Raw genomic sequence first — 20,924 nt, forward strand, 5'->3', positions numbered from 1 at the left:
ATTGATTGATTGATGCTCGTCGTCCTCATCGGGGTCTCGACCTGACTCCAGTTCATCGTCGTAACCGACTTGAGTGGGCAAATGCTCACATTCGCTGGCATTTGGCGCGTTGGAGAGGTGTTCTCTTCACGGATGAATCCCGGTTCACACTGTCCAGGGCAGATGGCAGACAGCATGTGTGGCATCGTGTGGGTGAGCGGTTTTCTGATGTCAACGTTGTGGATCGAGTGGCCCATGGTGGCGGTGGGGTTATGGTATGGGCAGGCATCTGTTATAGACGAAGAACACAGGTGCATTTTATTGATGGCATTTTGAATGCACAGAGATACCGTGACGAGATCCTGAGGCCCATTGTTGTGCCATACATCCAAGAACATCACCTCATGTTGCAGCAGGATAATGCACGGCCCCATGTTGCAAGGATCTGTACACAATTCTTGGAAGCTGAAAATGTCCCAGTTCTTGCATGGCCGGCATACTCACCGGACATGTCACCCATTGAGCATGTTTGGGATGCTCTGGACCGGCGTATATGACAGCGTGTACCAGTTCCTGCCAATATCCAGCAACTTCGCACAGCCATTGAAGAGGAGTGGACCAACATTCCACAGGCCACAATTTACAACCTGATCAACTCTATGCGAAGGAGATGTGTTGCACTGCATGAGGCAAATAGTGGTCACACCAGATACTGACTGGTATCCCCCCCCCCCCCCCCAATAAAACAAAACTGCACCTTTCAGAGTGGCCTTTTATTGCGGACAGTCTAAGGCACACTTGTGCACTAATCATGGTGTCTAATCAGCATCTTGGTATGGCACACCTGTGAGGTGGGATGGATTATCTCAGCAAAGGAGAAGTGCTCACTATCACAGATTTAGACTGATTTGTGAACAATATTTGAGGGAAATGGTGATATTGTGTATGTGGAAAAAGTTTTAGAGCTTTGAGTTCATCTCGTACAAAATGGGAGCAAAACCAAAAGTGTTGCGTTTATATTTTTGTTGAGTGTAAGTAAGAGCAACACCCCTGCCTTGCTTCGCATCACGAGGACCGTGACTAAATGTATTTGCTGGTGGGCAGGCCTCATTTAAGTGGAGGACAGCTTTAGGTTTAAGCAAGGTTTCACATAACCCAATTATATCTAAGTGATCATCAATTAGATCATTAATCAACAATGATTTTGAGAATAGTGATCTTATGTTAATGAAACCCAGGCTAAGGACCTCAGTGGGGTCGACAGTTGAACTGTTTGTATTTAGAGGTGGTTCCAGAGTAGCATACATAAGATGCCTAGAAGTTGGTTTAGGTTTGAGACATTCCAAGCTCGTTGTCGGTAGCAGACACGAAATATTTGCTATTGCTGGAACAACCACTGGACCATCCTCAATTTCAACATCATCCAATGTAGTAATAGGTATTAAGTGACTATCCAGGGTTGGGACCAGGAAGCAGAGTTGTAGTCTTACACACCTCTCTGCAGCTTCTCTCCCCCTGCCATCCCCTCATTACCCCATCCCCGTAGAGACGGTGTCTGCTCCCAGACCACCAATAACCAGCAAAAATCTATTTAAGCATAAAAATTCAAAAAGAAAAAATAATATGGCACCTTCAACTGCACCACAGACTAAAACAGTTAAATGTGGTCTGTTAAACATTAGGTCTCTCTCTTCTAAGTCCCTGTTGGTAAATGATATAATAATTGATCAACATATTGATTTATTCTGCCTTACAGAAACCTGGTTACAGCAGGATGAATATGTTAGTTTAAATGAGTCAACACCCCCGAGTCACACTAACTGTCAGAATGCTCGTAGCACGGGCCGAGGCGGAGGATTAGCAGCAATCTTCCATTCCAGCTTATTAATTAATCAAAAACCCAGACAGAGCTTTAATTAATTTGAAAGCTTGACTCTTAGTCTTGTCCATCCAAATTGGAAGTCCCAAAAACCAGTTTTATTTGTTGTTATCTATCGTCCACCTGGTCGTTACTGTGAGTTTCTCTGTGAATTTTCAGACCTTTTGTCTGACTTAGTGCTTAGCTCAGATAAGATAATTATAGTGGGCGATTTTAACATCCACACAGATGCTGAGAATGACAGCCTCAACACTGCATTTAATCTATTATTAGACTCTATTGGCTTTGCTCAAAATGTAAATGAGTCCACCCACCACTTTAATCATATCTCAGATCTTGTTCTGACTTATGGTATGGAAATAGAAGACTTAACAGTATTCCCTGAAAACTCCCTTCTGTCTGATCATTTCTTAATAACATTTACATTTACTCTGATGGACTACCCAGCAGTGGGGAATAAGTTTCATTACACTAGAAGTCTTTCAGAAAGCGCTGTAACTAGGTTTAAGGATATGATTCCTTCTTTATGTTCTCTAATGCCATATACCAACACAGTGCAGAGTAGCTACCTAAACTCTGTAAGTGAGATAGAGTATCTCGTCATAGTTTTACATCCTCATTGAAGACAACTTTGGATGCTGTAGCTCCTTTGAAAAAGAGAGCTTTAAATCAGAAGTGCCTGACTCCGTGGTATAACTCACAAACTCGTAGCTTAAAGCAGATAACCCGTAAGGTGGAGAGGAAATGGCGTCTCACTAATTTAGAAGATCTTCACTTAGCCTGGAAAAAGAGTCTGTTGCTCTATAAAAAAGCCCTCCGTAAAGCTAGGACATCTTTCTACTCATCACTAATTGAAGAAAATAAGAACAACCCCAGGTTTCTTTTCAGCACTGTAGCCAGGCTGACAAAGAGTCAGAGCTCTATTGAGCTGAGTATTCCATTAACTTTAACTAGTAATGACTTCATGACTTGCTTTGCTAACAAAATTTTAACTATTAGAGAAAAAATTACTCATAACCATCCCAAAGACGTATCGTTATCTTTGGCTGCTTTCAGTGATGCCGGTATTTGGTTAGACTCTTTCTCTCCGATTGTTCTGTCTGAGTTATTTTCATTAGTTACTTCATCCAAACCATCAACACGTCTATTAGACCCCATTCCTACCAGGCTGCTCAAGGAAGCCCTACCATTATTTAATGCTTCGATCTTAAATATGATCAATCTATCTTTGTTAGTTGGCTATGTACCACAGGCTTTTAAGGTGGCAGTAATTAAACCATTACTTAAAAAGCCATCACTTGACCCAGCTATCGTAGCTAATTATAGGCCAATCTCCAACCTTCCTTTTCTCTCAAAAATTCTTGAAAGGGTAGTTGTAAAACAGCTAACTGATCATCTGCAGAGGAATGGTCTATTTGAAGAGTTTCAGTCAGGTTTTAGAATTCATCATAGTACAGAAACAGCATTAGTGAAGGTTACAAATGATCTTCTTATGGCCTCGGACAGTGGACTCATCTCTGTGCTTGTCCTGTTAGACCTCAGTGCTGCTTTTGATACTGTTGACCATAAACTTTTATTACAGAGATTAGAGCATGCCATAGGTATTAAAGGCACTGCGCTGCGGTGGTTTGAATCATATTTGTCTAATAGATTACAATTTGTTCATGTAAATGGGGAATCTTCTTCACAGACTAAAGTTAATTATGGAGTTCCACAAGGTTCTGTGCTAGGACCAATTTTATTCACTTTATACATGCTTCCCTTAGGCAGTATTATTAGACGGTATTGCTTAAATTTTCATTGTTACGCAGATGATACCCAGCTTTATCTATCCATGAAGCCAGAGGACACACACCAATTAGCTAAACTGCAGGATTGTCTTACAGACATAAAGACATGGATGACCTCTAATTTCCTGCTTTTAAACTCAGATAAAACTGAAGTTATTGTACTTGGCCCCACAAATCTTAGAAACATGGTGTCTAACCAGATCCTTACTCTGGATGGCATTACCCTGACCTCTAGTAATACTGTGAGAAATCTTGGAGTCATTTTTGATCAGGATATGTCATTCAATGCGCATATTAAACAAATATGTAGGACTGCTTTTTTGCATTTACGCAATATCTCTAAAATTAGAAAGGTCTTGTCTCAGAGTGATGCTGAAAAACTAATTCATGCATTTATTTCCTCTAGGCTGGACTATTGTAATTCATTATTATCAGGTTGTCCTAAAAGTTCCCTAAAAAGCCTTCAGTTAATTCAAAATGCTGCAGCTAGAGTACTAACGGGGACTAGAAGGAGAGAGCATATCTCACCCATATTGGCCTCTCTTCATTGGCTTCCTGTTAATTCTAGAATAGAATTTAAAATTCTCCTTCTTACTTATAAGGTTTTGAATAATCAGGTCCCATCTTATCTTAGGGACCTCGTAGTACCATATCACCCCAATAGAGCGCTTCGCTCTCAGACTGCAGGCTTACTTGTAGTTCCTAGGGTTTGTAAGAGTAGAATGGGAGACAGAGCCTTCAGCTTTCAGGCTCCTCTCCTGTGGAACCAGCTCCCAATTCAGATCAGGGAGACAGACACCCTCTCTACTTTTAAGATTAGGCTTAAAACTTTCCTTTTTGCTAAAGCTAATAGTTAGGGCTGGATCAGGTGACCCTGAACCATCCCTTAGTTATGCTGCTATAGACGTAGACTGCTGGGGGGTTCCCATGATGCACTGTTTCTTTCTCTTTTTGCTCTGTATGCACCACTCTGCATTTAATCATTAGTGATCGATCTCTGCTCCCCTCCACAGCATGTCTTTTTCCTGGTTCTCTCCCTCAGCCCCAACCAGTCCCAGCAGAAGACTGCCCCTCCCTGAGCCTGGTTCTGCTGGAGGTTTCTTCCTGTTAAAAGGGAGTTTTTCCTTCCCACTGTAGCCAAGTGCTTGCTCACAGGGGGTCGTTTTGACCGTTGGGGTTTTACATAATTATTGTATGGCCTTGCCTTACAATATAAAGCGCCTTGGGGCAACTGTTTGTTGTGATTTGGCGCTATATAAAAAAAAAAAGAAAAAAAAGAAAGAAAGAAAGCATATCCCTCTATGATTTTCATGGACACGTCTACGGAAACAGGCCACAGTCTCAACCTGTTGAATTTCCCTCCCAGGCAGATAAACTGCGCTATCACCATAGTGGATTTTCTACACTAATTTTCCAGCTAAGCTAATGGATTGCACACCCACATTTGTCACAGGCCTTGCAGGATCTCTAATCACCTGCTATGCGGCCTGCTGTAAATTCCTAATGTTACCCTCCCTGTAGAGTTCTATCTGTGTTTGCAGACAAGATGGCAGTGCCTTCCCCAGCAGAACGAAGGTGTTGGGAAGGTGTCGTAGCACGGACCCACAACAGGGGGCGCAAATGAACGGACAATGAATAAGCCAAAAAGGTAACAATTTAATGTTGTGATAATACACAACGAAACGTACTGTAATCTGCACAGTCAATTTAACACCAGGTGACGTGTGGGCAGGCTCGAAGATAGAAGACCCCCGACGAGAGAGAAGCCGCGTCCCACACGGCTTCCACCACCAACGGTCTGAAGAACACTGGAGCCGCCAAGTCCCGAGTCCCCAGGTGGCCTCTGTCTTCGGCTGTCGACCCTGGTACTGCTGGCAGAAAGCAGAAATATGATGAGTGAGTGTGAGTCCGCACACTCAGTAAATCCACAGTCAGAGAGGGAGGAAGCACCTCCACCTCCAATCACACACTCGTGCAGCTCCTGTTTGAGCACTTATCTGGGTGGGAGGTGTTGCGAAGCCGTCGCTGAACACCTCAAACGCCACCTCCACAGACGAGTCTCACCGACAGGAAAACGGCTGCAAAGAAGAGTTTAGTCAGATACACAGTCTTAAGTTCACAGAGAAATTACCTTGGTAATGGTAGTCGATTTCTCGGCGGGGAGGTGGATTTGCAGTCCGGCTTTTATGGTGGTGATGATGAACGAGTGACAGCTGGTGCAGAGGATGAGTGACAGCTGTCACTTCTTCTGGGTCTGGCGCCCTCTCGTGCTTGGAGCCCGCACTCCAAGCAGGATGCCCTCTGGTGGTGGTGGGCCAGCAGTACCTCCTCTTCAGCGGCCCACACAACAGGACCCCCCCCTCAACGGGCGCCTCCTGGCGCCCGACCAGGCTTGTCCGGGTGTCTTGCGTAGAACTCGGCCAGGAGGGCCGGGTCCAGGATGAAGCTCCTCTTCACCCAGGAGCGTTCTTCAGGTCCATACCCCTCCCTGTCCACCAGGTATTGGAACCCCCGGCCCTTACGACGGACGTCCAGGAGCCTGCGGACCGTCCAAGCAGGCTCCCCGTCGATGAGCCGGGCAGGAGGCAGCGTAGGTCCAGGTGCACAGAGGGGCGAGGTGCGGTATGGCTTGATGCGCGACACGTGGAATACAGGGTGGATCCGCAGTGAAGCCGGGAGTCGGAGCTTCACTGCGGCCGGGTTGATGATCTTGAGGATTCGAAATGGTCCAATGTATCTGTCCTTTAACTTAGGGGAGTCCACACAAAGGGGAATGTCCTTTGTTGAAAGCCACACCTCCTGCCCGGGCCGGTATGTGGGGGCCGGGGAACGTAGGCGGTCCGCATGGGTCTTAGCCCTCGTCCGGGCCTGTAATAGGGCAGAGCGGGCGGTCCGCCACACCCGGCGGCACCTCCTGAGGTGGGCCTGGACCGAGGGCACACCGACCTCTCCCTCCACCAGCGGGAACAATGGGGGCTGGTACCCCAAACATGCCTCAAAAGGGGAGAGGCCGGTAGCAGACGAAACTTGGCTGTTGTGGGCATACTCGATCCAGGCGAGATGGTGACTCCAGGCCGCCGGATGCGCGGAGGTGACACACCGAAGGGCCTGCTCCAACTCCTGGTTGGCCCGCTCTGCCTGGCCGTTGGTCTGGGGGTGGTACCCGGACGAGAGACTCACGGTGGCCCCCAGCTCCTTGCAGAAACTCTTCCACACCTGTGAAGAGAACTGGGGACCACGATCTGATACAAAGTCCGATGGTATCCCATGCAGCCGCATGACGTGGTGGACCAGGAGGTCTGCCGTCTCCTGGGCTGTCGGGAGCTTCGGGAGGGCCACGAAGTGGGCCGCCTTGGAGAACGGTCCACTATCGTGAGAATCACGGTGTTGCCCTGGGACGGCGGGAGGCCCGTGATGAAATCCAGGCCGATGTGAGACCAGGGGCGATGAGGCACTGGCAGGGGTTGGAGGAGGCCCGTCGTCCTCCGATGGTCTGCCTTGCCCCTGGCGCAGATGGTACAGGCCTGGACGTAGTCCCAGACGTCGGTTTCCAGGGACGCCCACCACAAGCGCTGCTGGACTACTGCCACGGTCCTACGCACTCCGGGATGACAGGACAGCTTGGACCCGTGACAGAAGTCCAATACGGCAGCTCTAGCCTCTGGTGGGACGTACAGTCTGTTCTTGGGGCCAGTCCCCGGGTCCGGGCTCCTTGTCAGGGCCTCCCGGACGGTCTTCTCCACGTCCCAGGTGAGGGTGGCCATGACAGTGGACTCGGGGATGATGGTCTCGGTGGGGTTCGACAGCCCCGCTTTGGCTTCTTCTTCGTGCACCCGGGACAATGCATCTGGTTTTTGGTTCTTGGTCCCGGGGCGATACGTGATCTGGAAGTCAAAGCGCCCGAAGAACAGAGACCAGCGGGCTTGCCTGGGGTTCAGCCGCTTGGCGGTCCGGATGTACTCCAGGTTCCGATGGGCCATGAAAACCGTGAAGGGCAACGATGCCCCCTCCAGCAGGTGTCTCCACTCTTCAAGAGCCTCCTTCACCGCAAGAAGTTCCCGATTGCCGACGTCATAGTTCCGTTCAGCGGGGGTCAACCTCCGGGAATAAAAGGCACAAGGATGGAGAACTTTATCAGCCTCCACGCTCTGGGACAGCACGGCTCCTATCCCTGAGTCAGAGGCGTCCACTTCTACTATGTACTGGCGATCAGGATCAGGCTGCACCAGAACTGGTGCGGTCGAGAACCGGCGTTTCAACTCCTGGAACGCGGCTTCGCACCGATCCGACCAGGCGAAGGGGACCTTGGTGGAGGTCAGGGCAGTCAGGGGGCTAACTACCTGACTGTAACCTTTAATGAACCTCCTGTAGAAATTTGCAAAGCCTAGGAACTGCTGTAGTTTCCTGCGGCTTGTTGGTTGGGGCCAATCTCTCACCGCCGCAACCTTAGCCAGATCAGGGGCGACGGAGTTGGAGGAGATGATGAACCCCAGGAAGGACAAAGAAGTGCGGTGGAACTCGCACTTCTCGCCCTTCACAAACAGCCGGTTCTCCAACAACCGCTGTAGGACCTGACGTACATGCTGGACATGGGTCTCAGGGTCCGGGGAAAAGATGAGTATATCGTCCAGATATACGAAGACGAACCGATGCAGGAAGTCCCGCAAGACGTCATTTACCAAAGCTTGGAACGTCGCGGGGGCGTTAGTGAGGCCGAACGGCATGACCAGGTACTCAAAATGACCTAACGGGGTGTTGAATGCCGTCTTCCATTCATCTCCCTTCCGGATCCGAACCAGGTGGTACGCATTTCTAAGATCCAATTTAGTGAAAATTTGGGCTCCATGCAGGGGCGTGAACACTGAATCCAACAGAGGTAACGGGTATCGGTTGCGAACCGTGATCTCGTTCAGCCCTCTGTAATCAATGCATGGACGGAGTCCGCCGTCTTTCTTACCCACAAAAAAGAAACCAGCACCCATCGGGGAGGTGGAGTTCCAGATCAGCCCGGCAGCTAAGGAGTCCCGGATGTAGGTCTCCATTGATTCGCGTTCCGGACGTGAGAGGTTGTACAACCTACTGGACGGGTACTCAGCGCCCGGGACCAAATCGATGGCACAATCATACGGTCGGTGCGGGGGAAGAGTGAGCGCCAGATCTTTGCTGAAAACGTCCGCAAGATCATGGTACTCCTTTGGCACCGCCGATAGATTGGGGGGGACTTTGACCTCCTCATTAGCCGTAGTGCCGGGAGGGACCGAGGATCCTAAACACTCCCGGTGGCAGGTTTCGCTCCACTGCGTGACAACCCCGGACGGCCAATCTATCCGGGGATTGTGCTTCACCATCCATGGAAAGCCCAAAATCACTCGGGAGGTAGATGGTGTGACATGGAACACTATCTCCTCCCTGTGATTCCCAGACACAACCAAAGTCACTGGTTGTGTCTGATGTGTGATTAATGGAAGCAGGGTGCCATCTAGTGCTCGCACCTGCAATGGTGCCGGCAGAGCCACCAGAGGGAGCCCTACTTCCTTTACCCATCTGCTGTCCAGCAGATTCCCTTCAGACCCCGTGTCTACCAGTGCTGGGGCGTGAAGGGTTAAATCCCCACAAAGGATTGTTACTGGGATTCGTGCAGATTTGCGGGGTTTTCCCGCGTGCGTGTTATGGCCCACCCTTAGCCCAGTTTCTAAGGACGGGCGTTGTAGTTTGACCGTTTAGGGCAGTCCTTCTGCATGTGCTCGCAAGAGCCGCAGACAAAACACTCCCCGCGGGCCAGCCTCCTTTGTCTGATATTTGATTTTAATTTGGCCCTGCTCGTGTCCATAGCCTAATCAGCAGGGGGAGCTGTAGCCACACGGAGCTCTCTGGCAGTGAAGCGTGGGGACGACGTCACCTTGTCGGAACCGGAAGGGGGAGGGACGGCTCGTGCCCGGTCACGCCCCCCGGCCTGCTCCCGACGATGCTCGTTTAAACGGTTGTCTAAGCGTATAACTAAATCGACAAGCCCGTCAAAATCCCGCGGTTCCTCCTTAGCCAGTAGGTGCTCCTTAAGGACCGGGGACAGTCCATTTACAAAGGCGGCGTGGAGCGCAACGTTATTCCAGCCGGACCTCGCTGCCGCGATGCGGAAGTTGACTGCATACTCGGCTGCGCTACGGCGCCCCTGTCTCATCGACAGCAGCACGTTCGAAGCGGTCTCGCCTCTGTTGGGATGATCAAACACTTGTTTGAACTCCCGTACAAACCCAGTATAAGACGTTAGGAGCCGTGAATTCTGCTCCCAAAGCGCCGTAGCCCATGCGCGTGCCTCTCCTCGAAGCAAATTAATAACATAAGCCACCCGGCTAGCGTCTGATGCGTACATGATAGGGCGCTGTGAAAAGACGAGTGAACACTGCATGAGGAAGTCCGCGCACGTCTCGACACAGCCCCCGTATGGTTCCGGAGGGCTTATGTATGCTTCAGGGGACTGTGGGGGGGTTCGTTGAACAACCAGTGGAACGTCTGATACAGGCCCAGGACCAGCCAGAGGAGTGGCTGCAGCAGCGCCCTGATCGTGCGCCTCCACCCTGGCGGTGAGAGCCTCCACCCTCCGATTAAGGAGGACATTCTGCTCGGTCACTAAATCTAACCGAGCCGTGAAGGCGGTTAAGATCTGCTGCAGCTCACTCAACACGCCTCCCGCTGACGCCTGCGCTCCTGGCTCTTCCATTGGCCGTTCAAGCTCGGGTTGACGCCCCTCGGAATCCATGACGATGGCCGAGAAATCCTGTTGGGAAGGTGTCGTAGCACGGACCCACAACAGGGGGCGCAAATGAACGGACAATGAATAAGCCAAAAAGGTAACAATTTAATGTTGTGATAATACACAACGAAACGTACTGTAATCTGCACAGTCAATTTAACACCAGGTGACGTGTGGGCAGGCTCGAAGATAGAAGACCCCCGACGAGAGAGAAGCCGCGTCCCACACGGCTTCCACCACCAACGGTCTGAAGAACACCGGAGCCGCCAAGTCCCAAGTCCCCAGGTGGCCTCTGTCTTCAGCTGTCAATCCTGGTACTGCTGGCAGAAAGCAGAAATATGATGAGTGAGTGTGAGTCCGCACACTCAGTAAATCCACAGTCAGAGAGGGAGGAAGCACCTCCACCTCCAATCACACACTCGTGCAGCTCCTGTTTGAGCACTTATCTGGGTGGGAGGTGTTGCGAAGCCGTCGCTGAACACCTCAAACGCCACCTCCACAGACGAGTCTCACCGACAGGAAAACGGCTGCAAAGAAGAGTTTAGTCAGATACACAGTCTTAAGTTCACAGAGAAATTACCTTGGTAATGGTAGTCGATTTCTCGGCGGGGAGGTGGAGTTGCAGTCCGGCTTTTATGGTGGTGATGATGAACGAGTGACAGCTGGTGCAGAGGATGAGTGACAGCTGTCATTTCTTCTGGGTCTGGCGCCCTCTCATGCTTGGAGCCCGCACTCCAAGCAGGACGCCCTCTGGTGGTGGTGGGCCAGCAGTACCTCCTCTTCAGCGGCCCACACAACAGAAGGCCAGTTATCAATAAAGCTAAACCCTTGCTGTCTACAAAATTGCACCAGCCACCTATTTAACGATGTCAGCCTGCTAAACACCTCATCGGTACCCCGGGAGAGGAGGGTACCAGAGACTATTAATCGATGCTGACACATCTTTCTGGCTAGGTCACAAGTCCTCTCTATGTCCATTTTTGTGACCCATGAATGCTTCATCCTTACGTCATTGGTGCCGACGTGAATAACTATGTGACTATATCTCCTGTCATGTTCCTTAGTCTGTCTTCCCTTCTGCAGCATCAGCACCCTAAGATGGGATGCAGTGTCGGGAGCTCTGTCCCCAGGAATACATTTAACATCAGCCGGTGTCTGTAACCTGACTTTGCAGGTGATAGCATCCTCTATCACTAAAGTCTGGCATTTCGGCCTGGAAAAAGGAGTGGAAGTCACTTGTGGGCTCAGAGAATTCACATCAGGCAAATCCAAGGGGAGAACTGATTCACAGTTCGCACTGGCGAGTCTGATCGGGGTACCACAACAGGGCACCAAGCCCTACGGGGCTTCCTTTGCCTAGCCACAGTCCGAAAGTCATCCTCCACAGCCCGCGTTTCTAGGCTGATGCTAATGGGTTCACTAGCCGGCCCAACACTAACCTCATCTGGAGTGCCCATAACATCTAACTCCACTGAGCTAAGAAGCTGCTGTAACTTACGGACACGGCTATCTAAGAGAGCTACCCTATCTTCCAACATCACGCAGGATTTACGGAGAGTGTAAAGTAGGTAAAGTAGTGTACTTTGTGCACTAAGAAATTCAAGAGTATAACCAAGCAAGCACAAGCTAACCAATAATGGATAAGCTAACCACCCCTAAGGCTCACACAGGATTCACACAGATGTCAACAAATGAATGAAAATTCACAGCAGTTACACTGAAAAAGTAGCAGAAGTATTAGACTTGTAGGAACAGTAAAAAAAAAAAAAAACTCCTACAAGTAAACCATTCCCAAGATTAACACAAGAGTAAAGTACTAAGCTAAAATTCACAGTTACACTAAAAAACTAATAGAAGTATTAAAGAAATGGGGGGGTCGAACTAGCTAACATAAGCTAACCGCTAGCAAAAATGCTAGCTGCTCCTATGCTGCAGGACAGGTGTCATTTCCATTCTGGATTACAAGGAGGCTGGTGCATGATAGAAAAATGGAGAGAATGTACGGGTATTACGATGCTTTAAATCCTCGAGATAAAGCTATTTATCGTGATAGATGTGTAGCAGTTGTAACGAACTGGCCGACAGTGTCACACTGCGATATTGTGAACTAGGAAGCTGCCGACCAGGTCAGCCTCGCTGGCCTCCTGCAGAGCATCACAGCGGAGCTCTGAAAGCGGAGGTCGTGTTGGGAAAGTGAAGTACACGGACCCATGCCAGGGGGCGTAAATGAACGGCCAATAGGAAGTCCGAATAAATAACAATTTATTCTGCAAATGTGCACAAACAACCAAATATGCTTTTAGTCTGTCAATCACACAACTCAGTGACGTGTGGGCAGGCCCGAGGGTAGGAGACGCCTAACCAGAGAAGAGCCAGGACCCACGAGGTTCCACCGCCAATGGAGACCTACAACACACCGGAGCCGCCAAGTGCTGAGTCCCCAGGTGGCCACCGCTTCAAGCTGTCAGATCCGGTACTGCTGGCAGGAAAATAGACAGGTTACGGAGTGGGTGTGTGAACACCCAGCAAACAAGTCAGCAAATATACAGTTCCTTCCTGAGGGAAAAACCTCCACCTCCAAACACAGGAACACAGAGTATGTGCAGTGCCTTATGTATCACTTAATCAAGTCAGAAGTGAGGAGTGGGAACGCCAACTCCTCCAACTTCCACAAACTCGGCTACAAGCTGCAAGTGTACAAAAGGTTAATGACTGCAAAAAGCTCTGCTGCAAAAACGTGTGCGTACGGCACAGAACGGCTGAGTTGGTTTACCTTTAGGGTAAGCAGATAACTCGGCAGAGTTATGGTGTCTCTCCTAGGCTTTTATGGATGTGATGTGATGATGAATGATGACTGACAGCTGTCAGCTCAGGTGCTCCTGGTGCTCCTGCGAGGCGACTGCGCCCTCTGGTGCCTGAAACCCGATGACAGGCAGGGTGCCCTCTGGTGGAGAGCTAGCAGTACCTTCTCTTAGGGCGGCCCACACAACAGGACCACCCCCCCCCCCCCCTCAACGGGTGCCTCCTGGCGCCCGACTCGGCTTGTCTGGGTGTCGCTGGTAGAAATCGGCCAGGAGGGCGGGATCCAGGATGAAGCTCCTCTTCACCCAGGAGCGCTCTTCGGGTCCGTACCCCTCCCAGTCCACCAGATACTGGAAACCCCGACCCCTCCGGCGAACATCGAGGAGCCTCCTCACCATCCAGGCTGGCTCGCCATCGATGATGCGGGCAGGAGGCGGCGCTGGTCCAGGGGTGCAGAGGTCCGATGTGTGGTATGGTTTGACCTTTGAGACATGGAATACAGGATGGATCCGCAGTGAAGCAGGGAGTCTGAGCTTCACTGCGGTCGGGTTGATGACTTTGATGATGGGAAATGGTCCAATGAAATGATCGGTCAGCTTAGGTGAGTCCGTGTGCAGAGGGATGTTTTTTGTAGAAAGCCAGACCTCCTGCCCGGGCTGGTAAGCGGGGGCCGGGGCTCGTTGGCGATCTGCATGGGTCTTCGCCCGCGTCCGGGCTCTCAGGAGAGCAGAGCGAGCTGTCCGCCACACCCGACGGCATCTCCTGAGGTGGGCCTGGAGCGAGGGGACCTCGACCTCTCCCTCCACGGCTGGGAACAATGGGGGCTGGTACCCCAAACACACTTCAAATGGGGAGAGGCCGGTCGCAGACGAGATCTGACTGTTGTGGGCATACTCGATCCAGGCCAGGTGTTGACTCCAGGCCGTCGGGTGTGCGGAGGTAACACACCTCAGGGCCTGCTCCAGATCTTGATTAGCCCGCTCTGCTTGTCCGTTGGTCTGGGGGTGGTACTCGGATGACAGGCTTGTGGTGGCCCCCAGTTCCCTACAGAAACTCCTCTAGACTTGCGAGGAGAACTGGGGACCACGATCGGAGACGATGTCTGTCGGAATACCATGCAGACGCACGACGTGGTGGACCAGGAGGTCTGCGGTCTCCTGGGCCGTCGGGAGCTTCGGGAGGGCCACGAACTGGGCCGCCTTGGAAAACCCGTCCACTATCGTAAGCATGGTAGTCATTCCCTGGGACGCAGGGAGGCCCGTGACAAAGTCCAGGCCGATGTGAGACCAGGGACGTCGGGGCACAGGCAATGGCTGGAGGAGTCCTCTCTCTTGCTGGTGGACGGCCTTGCCCCTGGCGCATGTAGTGCAGGCCCAGACATAATCCCGGATATCGGCTTCCATAGACGCCCACCAGAACCGCTGCTGGACCACTGCCACGGTTCTTCGCACCCCCGGATGGCAGGAGAGCTTGGAACCATGACAGAAGTCCAAAACCACAGTCCTTGCGTCTGGTGGGACGTACAGACGGTTTTGGGGTCCACCGCTGGGATCCGGGTGACAAGTCAGGGCCTCCCTGACTACCTCCTCGACATCCCACGTGAGGGTGGTGACGACAGTGGACAAGATGGTATCAGGTGGATCCGACAGCTTTGTCTTAACTTCCTCTTCGTGCACCCGGGACAGTGTGTCAGACCTCTGGTTTTTGGTCCCGGGGCGGTAGGTGATCTGGAAGTTAAAACGACCGAAAAACAGTGACCAACGGGCTTGCCTGGGGTTCAGACGCTTAGCGGTCCGGATGTACTCCAGGTTCCGATGGTCAGTGAAAACCGTAAATGGGACCACAGCTCCCTCCAACAGGTGTCTCCACTCCTCAAGGGCCTCTTTCACCGCCAGGAGTTCCCGATTGCCGACGTCATAGTTCCACTCTGCCGGGGTTAACCTGCGGGAAAAGTAGGCACATGGGTGGAGAACCTTATCGGACTCCCTGCTCTGGGACAGCACGGCTCCTATCCCTGAGTCAGAGGCATCGACTTCAACAATGAACTGGCAGTTAGGATCGGGCTGCACCAGAACTGGCGCAGTCGAAAACCAGTGTTTCAACTCCCTAAACGCGGCTTCGCACCGATCCGACCAGGTGAAGGGAACTTTTGTGGAGGTCAGGGCTGTAAGGGGACCAACAACCTGACTATAGCCCTTAATGAACCTCCTGTAAAAATTAGCGAAACTGAGAACTGTTGCAGCTTCCTACGGCTTACCGGTTGGGGCCAATCTCTCACCGCCGCTACCTTGGCCGGATCGGTTGAGACGGAGTTGGAGGAGATGATGAACCCCAGGAAGGACAAAGAAGCGCGGTGGAACTCACACTTCTCCCCCTTCACAAACAGCCAGTTCTCTGCTGCAGGACCTGATGTACATGCTTAACATGGGTCTCAGGGTCCGGGGAGAAGATGAGGATATCGTCTAGATATACGAAGACGAACCGGTGCAGGAAGTCCCGCAAGACGTCATTTACCAATGCTTGGAACGTCGCGGGGGCGTTAGTGAGGCCGAATGGCATGACCAGGTACTCAAAGTGACCTAACGGGGTGTTAAATGCCGTCTTCCATTCGACTCCCTTCTGGATCCGAACCAGGTGATAAGCATTACGAAGATCCAGCTTTGTGAATATTTTGGCTCCATGCAGGGGCGTGAACACTGAATCTAATAGAGGCAACGGGTATCGATTGCGAACCGTGATCTCGTTCAGCCCTCTATAATCAATGCATGGACGGAGACCGCCGTCCTTCTTGCCCACAAAAAAGAAACCTGCACCCAACGGGGAGGAAGAGTTCTGGATCAACCCGGCTGCTAAAGAGTCCCGGATGTAGGTCTTCATTGATTCGCGCTCAGGACGTGAGAGACTGTACAGCCTCCTGGACGGATACTCAGTGCCCGGAATCAAATCAATGACACAATCATACGGTCGGTGCGGGGGAAGCTTGAGTGCCAGATCTTTGCTGAAAACGTCAGCAAGATCATGGTACTCAGCCGGCACCGTTGTAAGATTGGGGGGGACTCGGACCTCCTCTTTAGCAGTCTCACCGGGTGGGACCTAGGACCTTAGACACTCCCGGTGACAGGTTTTGCTCCATTGAGCCACAACCCCAGTCAGCCAATCGATCCGGGGATTGTGCTTCACCATCCATGGAAAACCCAAAATAATCCTGGAGGTAGATGGTGTTACTAGGAACACAATCTCCTCCCTGTGATTTCCAGAAACAACCAGAGTTAAGGGCTGTGTCTGGTGTGTGACTACTGGAAGAAGGGTGCCATCTAGTGCCTGTACCCTCAATGGTGAAGGAACAGCCACCAGAGGGAGCCCTACCTCCTTAGCCCATCTACTGTCAAGTAGATTTCCTTCTGACCCCGTGTCGATCAGTGCTGGGGCATTAAGGGTTAAATCCCCACAGAGGATCGTGACTGGGAGTCATGCGCATTTGCGTGGGACACCCGTGTGGTTTGTATGACTCACTCTTAACCCAGTCTCTAAGGTTGAGTCAAGTTGTTTGACCTCTGGGGCCCCTGATTCTGCGCATGCTCATTCGAGCTGCAGTAAACACACTCTCCACGTGCCAGTCTCCTTTGTTTCCTTCTTCTCAATTTGGCCCTGCTCATTTCCATAGCAACGTCAGCAGGGGGAGCTGGTGTCACGTGGAGAGCCCTGGCCTTGGAGCGGGGAGAGGGCGGGGCTGCTTCGGACCCGGAAGAGGGAGGGACGACGCGCACCCAGCCACGTCCTTCGTCTCTCTCCCGTTGATGTTCAGATAACCGATTGTCTAATCGTATAATCAGATCTATCAGCCCATCTAAATCCCGCGGTTGGTCTTTCGCCACCAGGTGCTCCTTTAGGGCCGGAGACAGCCCCTTTATAAAGGTGGCGCGGAGTGCCACCGAATTCCAGCCAGCCCTTGCTGCCACAACGCGGAAGGCGACTGCGTATTCGGCTGTGCTACGGCGCCCCTGTCGGATTGACAGTAGCACATTTGAAGCAGATTCGCCTCTGTAAGGATGATCAAACACCTGTCGAAACTCCCTGATGAACTCAGTGTACATCAACAGGAGCCGTGAGTTCTGCTCCCAGAGCGCCGTAGCCCAGGCGCATGCCTTGCCCCGAAGCAAATTAATCACATAAGCCACCCGGCTGTGGTCTGACGCGTACATCACAGGGTGTTGTGAAAAAAAAGGGCGAGCACTGCATCAAGAAGTCCGCGCATGTTTCGACACAACCCCCGTATGGTTCCGGGGGGCTAATGTAAGTTTCAGGCGACGGGGGGGGGGAGACCTTTGAACTACCACTGGATCATCATAATCAAACGACAGGCCTGCAGGAGGAGTGGCTGCAGCCGCACCTGACGCATGCGCCTCTACCTGAGCGGTGAGAGCCTCCATCCGACGGGTGAGGTGAATATCCTGCTCAGTTAACAGATCCAACCAAGCAATAAAGTTGGTATGTGCTGCAGCTCACCCAACTCACCTCCTGGTGGAGCCTGCGCACCTTGCATTTCCATTGGTGGTTCAAATGGTGGAAAACACCCCTCGGAGTCCATGACGTGACCGAGTTATCCTGTTGGGAAAGTGAAGTACATGGACCCACGCCAGGGGGCGTAAATGAACGGCCAATAGGAAGTCCGAATAAATAATTTATTCTGCAAATGTGCACAAACAACCAAATATGCTTTTAGTCTGTCAATCACACAACCCGACGACAGGCAGGGCGCTCTCTGGTGGAGAGCCAGCAGTACCTCCTCTTCGGCGGCCCACACAACAGGTCGTCTTGAAGTCCTGAGTGATTTCTCTCACCAGGCACTAGAAGGGCAGCTTGCGGATCAGCAGCTTGGTGCTCGAGTACCACAATGTATTTAAGCATCCGTATTGGAAGCATTCTTGTGTTATCCTCTGCAGTATTTTTATGTATTCTTATATACTTTTATTGCCAAATAAAATTATAATATATAATAATATTATAATTAAACAGTGGATTTCTGGTAGCGACGGATTTCTCTCATCGCCACGGTGCCGTGAGGCTTCTTCACATCGACGCTGAAGCTTCTGCAATTGTTCGCCAAATGCACGTAGCGTATCACAGCGGCCACCGCGTCGTAATCCAGAATGGCCGTGGGACACAAAATGACGTGACCGATACGTCACATGAAAACCCTCTATACTGGAGCAAAATAATGACCTAAAACTCACACCAGTTACAGTAAAAAACTAACAGAAGTATTAAACAAACGGGGGGGTCGAACTAGCTAACACAAGCTAACCGCTAGCAAAAATGCTAGCTGCTCCTAAGATTTATACAGGAGTAAAATAATGACCTAAAATTCACACCAGTTACACTGAAAAACTAACAGAAGTATTAAACAGGTAAAAAGAAACAGCTATAAAAGTAACGGCGGAGGGCAGGGGGAGTCGACCTAGCTTGCGAATGCTAACCCCTAGCGAATCACAACAGGACTGCAGCTAGATAATATTCAGAATAGATACACTTAACAACCAGAAGAGACAGCGAAACAGAAAGAGAAGAAATATATACAACCGTGTAAAGTTCAGAAGAGCAACCAGGAGGAGCAGCATCATAAAGTCCCAAAGTTCTTCAACTTTCTCCAGCAAAACACATGGAGACAAAAAATAAATATAACCCAAACGTCGGTAGGGTTTCTGTTTCCACAAAAATCAGCAGCACTTTGATAAATCCACGGGTGACCCAAGCCATTAAATTTGGCGATGCTGATTGGCCAAATATTTATTATATTTCCTTAGCAACCACACACAATTGGTCCATCCCTTACGAAAAAGTTCAATAGGTTTCTATAGGATTCTGTAGAGGTCTTATAGCTTTCTATATAACACCTATAGACACGCGACCTACAGGGGTCTTGGCCTATAGAGACCGACAGCATTCTACAGACATGCCAGCATATAGAAACACCATATTAATCAATTCTGGCATTTTACTCAAATTTAGCCAATAAATTATCTGATAGAAAAAAAAAATGTTGAATTTGGATGAAAAAACAGATTGTTTTATTTTGTCTGCATATTTTTATGCAAGATAATGTTGCCACTGTACTAGCAAGGAGACATTACTTTTTGTTCACTTGTAACTATAATATATTTGAGAAGTGTGTATATACACATCACACTTATACACAAGCAGATATAAAAGGCAAAGTATAAAAAAGTTACACAACATTATTACAAATTCAACAATATCTTTTATTACAAATTCAAAATTATTAAATGTACATACTTGTACATAATCACATATATCATCTTGTTTGTAGAACCATGGATCTTGGAAACTGCAGTATCATCAAAAACAAGTATAGTTGTACACATCCAAACAGGTCAGCATTAATGCAGTTTGCTTCAAATGGTTACTATAACATATGTAACTGAAACTACACATGCATATGTTATATCAGGTCAACCCGTACGCCAGTGTATATATGCCTATATGCCATGCAAATAATTTCAGTAAGTGTATAGAATCCTGTAGGACCGTTTATATCCTATATACCAGAGGTGGTACGAAGTCACTAGCAAGTCATGGATTGGCAAGTCACAAGTCTCAAGTCAGCTTGCAAACAATTGGTGGTCATTATGACTTGAGACTTGCCAATCCATGACTTGCTAGTGACTTCGTCCCATATTCATGCATATAGTTTCAATAACCATTTGAAACTGTCTGCTAAAATAATGTTCCTACACGAATGTTTTGCATGTTTGAACTTTGCCTTTTGATTTTGTCACGTATAAATTTTATTTGATATTTTTAGTGAAATCCATATTTTAGCTGTCCTAGTAGTTGTACGCTTATATGTGAATTTGAGCATACACATTTACATTTTTCAGTCACACATTAACAAAAGTCTATTCGTGTGCAGAATTTCTGCTGGTCAAAATTTACCAGTCCTAGGCTATATCATTTATCTCAATCCATGACAAATGCATACTGTATTTCTTCTATTAGAAGCAAACCACTAGAAGCGCATCTCAACCAAAAATTCCATTCTTTAAGTACAGAAATGTTAAAATATTACTTATTTTGACCACAGAAACCCCTCTGTCATTTACGAAAGCACATGCGCTTCTGATTGAGAAAATACAGCACATGTATTTGACATTCTGCAGTCTAATAGCAAAATCTGTGTTCACAGAGCTTTAGGATTTCTGTAAGCTAACCTTTTGGGTTCTGTTAGTCTTATGTACTTTTGTAATAATGTAATGACAAAATCTATTAAAACAATTTCACAGGCTGTCCTATAGGATTCTATAGACAGACCTGGAGAATTCTATAGACTGTACTATAGAATTCTATAGAGGGCCAAGTTCTGCTAACATGTAAAACATTCATGTGCAACCATCAATTCACAACTTAATCCCAGTAGAACCGAGAAGGCAGTGAGCACAGGTAAGATGAAACATTAGATTTCATAAAAATACATTTTTGCAGGATGTCTCCTGGATAAATACAAATATTTGGATTATCTGCATGTTGGTCAATATTTACAAGAAAGTCAGATGAACAGCCTAGCCTTGCATCAACAAATGATAGTCTTCGTGTAATGCTGAATGGCTTTACTAGTATGATATTTGCTTTATCACACAAACAAAAACCATCATCACTCATGCAGTCTGGTCCCAACTTAACACAGAAAAAAGATTCAATTCTTCCA

Source organism: Thalassophryne amazonica, chromosome 16 (genome assembly GCF_902500255.1).
Source record: "Thalassophryne amazonica chromosome 16, fThaAma1.1, whole genome shotgun sequence".
In the NCBI taxonomy this organism is placed as follows: domain Eukaryota; kingdom Metazoa; phylum Chordata; class Actinopteri; order Batrachoidiformes; family Batrachoididae; genus Thalassophryne; species Thalassophryne amazonica.